The following is a 4,999-nucleotide window of genomic DNA, read 5'->3' as shown; positions in this document are numbered from 1 at the left end:
GCTCCTCTCCATTCCTCACACTTCTGTTATCACTTCAGGATCAAAAGTTTACAACATTTGGTGCCCATATTTGAGCTGCGTGGGGGTGAGTCTCAGGTGCGAGCGTGCTGGCCTCACTTTCTCCAGGGGACTTTGATGTATGAGCGTGCTCATTGCTCAAAACTGGGGAGGGTCACTACCAGAAAGGGGAGGGCCCAGAACAGAGTAGGGAAGGCTGCCGGCAGGGGCCATCATTGGGATCTGCCCTGGCAGTGTGAAGCTTGCCTGTGCCACACCCCTGCTCCTGAAGGCCTGAGGCCCACTTACTGTACCTTGAGCACTTCCTGTGTTCCAGAGGCAGATATTGTCAGGGGCTGCTTTGGTCATGGAGAGCCCTCAACCCTCGAGGAGGATGTAATCTCTTAGGAGAGAATAGAATTCTCTATTCCTCTTACATCATTTTGGGTATTTTGGGTCCTGTGAGAAGCAGACTCGACCACAGAATTAGATGTGCTGAAGGGGAAACGCATGTGCAGGGTTCAGGGCAAGGAGCAGGAGCTGGCTGGAATCTGAACCTTCAAAAGGAGAGAGAGAAGGGAGGGTGCTTGCACAGGAAGGCTCACTGCAGTGTGGAGTGGTTCTAACGACGTTTTAGCCGGGCTGTTTGCTTTCAGAGCAGCCACAGGAGCTGCATCCTACACAAGGGTGCTAAGACTCACCCGCTCAGCCACTGGCTCCTCCCGCCCCTTGACCCTTGGCATTGCTTGCATGGACTTTGCAGGAGGAGCCTCTGTAGGAGCCCTGGACAACTTCTTTTTCCTTTTCAGAAAGCCAGAAAACGAATGAAGCCCAAACTCTTGCTCTTGTGCTGTCCAGAACCCCCAAGCCCAGCTTTACCTTGGCACCCCACCCTCATCCTCTCTGCCCCCCTACCCTGGCCCTTCACCCTAATCAGGGGCTCGGGATCTGCTGCCACTGGAGTCCTGATGCCTCCTCCTCTTGCATTTGTCCCAGCCTGCCACTTGCCCAGGGTGTCTTCTCTTTCCCTTTAGTCCAAATGAAATCTGTTTGTTTTCGGGCCCAAGCCCACTCCCACTTCTTTAGTGTGATTCAGCCCCCACCCATGTCCCCAGTCCTGGGATTTCTGCTTTAGACAGGGCAGTGCCACAACTTAGCACCTCATTGTTCTCCAGCAGTTTCAGCTATTGTGATTCTGTTTCTTAAATTAGATTACAAATTCCTTGAGGGTCAGGACAATGACAATGGCTCCCCTCCATCCTTCTTTCCTTCTCTTCCTCCTTCCCTTCCTTCTGTTTATCAAGTAGAAATTGATGTTTTCCAACTGGATTGGCCACCTCCAAGGTCCTAGCGGGGTCCCCAGGTTGGCAGAGTTGCTTGTTTGGTGTTTTTGATCTCCAATTGGCCTGAGCTGGTTCTTTTCCTTCCTTCCTGGATCCCTGTGACTTCCAGGGCCCCTTTTCCGGCCTCCCCAGATTAACTCCTATTCTTAGTGCCTTGTTTCTTATGGAGGAACGAGTGACTCAGAATAGCTCCATAGGTGACTTCTCCCCAGGGAAATTTTGACCAAGCCCCAAAGAGTAGACATGATCAAATTCTAAAGAACTTACCTTGCCTAAGGGCAGGGCTGGGTCTTTAAAGCTTCCCCCTTGAGTTGCAAGGAGACCTCTCAGGGCCATGGCCAGCCACTAGAGATGCCCGTGCAGTGAGTTTGGTCCTTGAGGTCACAGAATTAGATCAAATTCTAATGAATTTAATGTGTGAATTTTACACCTGAGCTAGATACTGTACTGTACAATTTAGTAGGCACTCACCATCTGTGGCTTTTTAAAGTTAAATAAAATAAATGGAGTCTTTCAGGACTACATTTATGGGAGCCACATTTTAAATGCTCAATAGCTGCCAGAAATGAATTTTTTAAAAAGCAGGTGTGGGCTGGGCCTGGTGGCTCACGCCTGCAATCCTAGCACTTTGGGAGGCCGAGACAGGTGGCTTGCCCAAGATCAGGAGTTCAAGACCAGCCTGGCCAACATGGTGAAACTCTGTCTCTACTTAAAAAAAAAAAAAAAAAAAAAAAAAAAAAAAAAGCTGGATGTGGCGGTGAATGCCTGTAATCCCAGCCACCTGGGAGGCTGAGGGATGAGAATCACTTGAACCTGGGAGGCAGAGGTTGCAGTGAGCTGAGATAGTGCCATTGCACTCCAGCCTGGGAGACACAGCAAGACTCTGTGTCAAGAAATAAAAAGGTGTGGAGCATATCAGGAACTTCTCAGTCCTAAATCACTCCAGCTAAGAGGTTCTTGCCTTGCCTAAGGGCAGGGCCATGTCTTTAAGGCCACTCCCTTGAGTTGCAAGGAGACCCCTCTGAACCATGTCTAGTCACTAGAGATGCCCATGCAGTGAGCTTGGGCCTTGAGGTCACAGATGCAGTGGTTTCTGGGGCTTTAATGAGGCTCCTGGTAATCTCTCAGCCCTGAGATCCTGCCTTCTGGCTCTGAGAGCAACCAGGGGCCAGAGACACCCACTCCACAAGGACAGAATCATGTAGAGCTTCCCCCGATAGCCTCCAGAATGGAAGGCCTATTCTGCAGTGGCCTGGGTGCCAACTTCTTAATGGCTTGAGTACCAGAGTGGTAACCAGCATTCGATGGTAGTTACTATCAACTGCTTAGCAGAAAGCTGAAGAGCCTGTGGGACATCAGAGTGTGGGAAGGAGAGGAGGAGGGAGAGAGTGCCAGGGAGCAGGGCAGGATGCCTTTCGGGGGCTGAGACCCGGGGCAGAAGGCTCAGCAGGACCACAGAGGCCAAGTGCTGACCTTCCCACGAAGAGAAATATAACCCTGGGATCAGGGCGTGAATAGTCTCAGTCACTCCTACAGTGGAGTATCTGGGGGGTGAGGCTCCTTCTTCAGAGGGGGTCCTGGCAAACCTGGATGTACTCACGGTTAGACACCAGGATGCCCAGGACACTTGATGGGAGGGATAATGCAGCCTGGAATGTTCAGCCTGTGATGAGATGGCTCAGAGGCTATGGGTGGAGGACGGGGCAGAGCTTTTCAAAATTTGAAGGGTGGTCATTTAAAGCAAGGGCAGACAAGCTTTTTCTATAAAGGGAAAGACAGTTTAGGCTTTGTGGGCCTCATGGTTTCTGTCGCGAACACTCAACTGAGTTGTGGCATGGAAGCAGCCACAGACAATGTGGGAGCCAATGGGTGTAAACGTGTGCCAATAAAACACCGTTTACAGAGATAGGTGGCAGGCATGCTCAGCCCTACACCTGAGCTAGACCCTTCCTCCTCACAATGTGGTCCTTGGACCAACAGCATCAGCGTCACTTGGGGGCATGTGAGAAATGCGAAATCTCACCATCCGGGCGTGGTGGCTCACGCCTATAATTCTAGCACATTGGGAGGCTGAGGCGGGCGGATCACCTGAGATCAGGAGTTTGAAACTAGCCTGGCCAACATGGTGAAACCCCGTCTCTACTAAAAATCCAAAAGAAAAAAAAAAAGGCCGGGCATGGTGGTGGGCACCTGTAATCCCAGCTATTTGGGAAGCTGAAGCAGGAGAATCGCTTGAACCCAGGGGGCAGAGGTTGCAGTGAGCTGAGATCGTGCCACTGCACTCCAGCCTGGGCTACAGAGTGAGACTCAAAAAAAAAAAAAAAAAAAAAAAGAGGCGGTGGACCGTGGGCAGCCAGGGTCGGTGAAGGATCCCAAGATGGCTGGGCGAAAACTTGCTCTAAAAACCATTGACTGGGTAGCTTTTGCGGAGATCATACCCCAGAACCAAAAGGCCATTGCTAGTTCCCTGAAGTCCTGGCATGAGACCTTCACCTCCAGGTTGGCTGCTTTACCTGAGACTCCACCAGCTATCGACTGGGCTTACTACAAGGCCAATGTGGCCAAGGCCGGCTTGGTGGATGACTTTGAGGAAAAGTTTAATGCCCTGAAGATTCCTGTGCCAGAGGATAAATATACTGCCCAGGTGGATGCCGAAGAAAAAGAAGATGTGAAATCTTGTGCTGAGTGGGTGTCTCTCTCAAAGGCCAGGATTGTAGAATATGAGAAACAGCTGGAGAAGATGAAGAACTTAATTCCATTTGATCAGATGACCATTGAGGACTTGAACGAAGCTTTCCCAGAAACCAAATTAGACAAGGAAAAGTATCCCTATTGGCCTCACCAACCAATCGAGAATTTATAAAATTGAGTCCAGGAGGAAGCTCTGGCCCTTGTATTACACATTCTGGACATTAAAAATAATAATTACAAAAAAAAAAAAAAAGAAACTTCATTTCAACATAAAGATGAATTTTCCACTTTAAATCCTCAGTCTTGCAACAGGAGGCTGCCTCTATGGTAGTGAGCACCCGTCACTGTGATGTGCAAGCAAAGGCTACACACTCAGTTGTTCAGCACATCAGGGAGAACCTGGACAGGATGAATAGCATCGTGGCTAAGGGCCCTCCCTGGGAGGGAAGCTACCTGGGTTTGAATCCTGACTGGGCAAGAGGATGTGTCACTGATCTCTATTGCAGATTTCTCATCTGTCCAATGGGGTAATCAAAGATCTCATAGGGTTGTCCTGAGAATTAATTTGCTCAAAATACTAGAAGAGCACTTACCGCACAGTAAGTGCCCAATGTTAGCTGTTACAATCGATTATGTAATTCTATAACAGATATCCATATTTTTGGTTGGATCAGGGACCAATCTTTGTGTCTAAGGTCCCTTCTTTCCAACTCTGAGAGTCGAGGAGGGAGACGATTTGGGGAATCACAATCACAGCCAGTGTGTTTTCAGTATTTAGTAGGAACCAGGCATTATGCAAGCACCAGTTAATGGCTCTCAAATTACTTTCACATACTCGTTGGCATTTAAGAGCAGAGAGATTATAATCTGTTGCCGCCCAAACACTCCGCATGTTTCAGCTTTAGAAAGTCAAATTGAGCCCAGGAAATGATGTGCATAGTTTTGTCATCTGCAGATTTATGTCTGGT

The 4,999-nt window shown here is 49.2% G+C and overlaps 1 pseudogene across 1 annotated transcript; it reads left to right on the top strand.

Moving 5' to 3' along the window:
• Positions 1–3,680: 3,680 nt before the first annotated feature.
• LOC112627754 lies at positions 3,681–4,268 on the top strand (annotated as a pseudogene). The gene has a single exon (XR_003120221.1). The product of XR_003120221.1 is annotated as an ATP synthase subunit d, mitochondrial pseudogene (transcript).
• Positions 4,269–4,999: the final 731 nt, after the last annotated feature.

This window comes from Theropithecus gelada, chromosome 7a (assembly GCF_003255815.1).
Source record: "Theropithecus gelada isolate Dixy chromosome 7a, Tgel_1.0, whole genome shotgun sequence".
Lineage (NCBI taxonomy): Eukaryota > Metazoa > Chordata > Mammalia > Primates > Cercopithecidae > Theropithecus > Theropithecus gelada.
The sequence above is the reverse complement of the archived record's forward strand: the minus strand, read 5'-3'. Positions and strand labels throughout refer to the sequence as shown.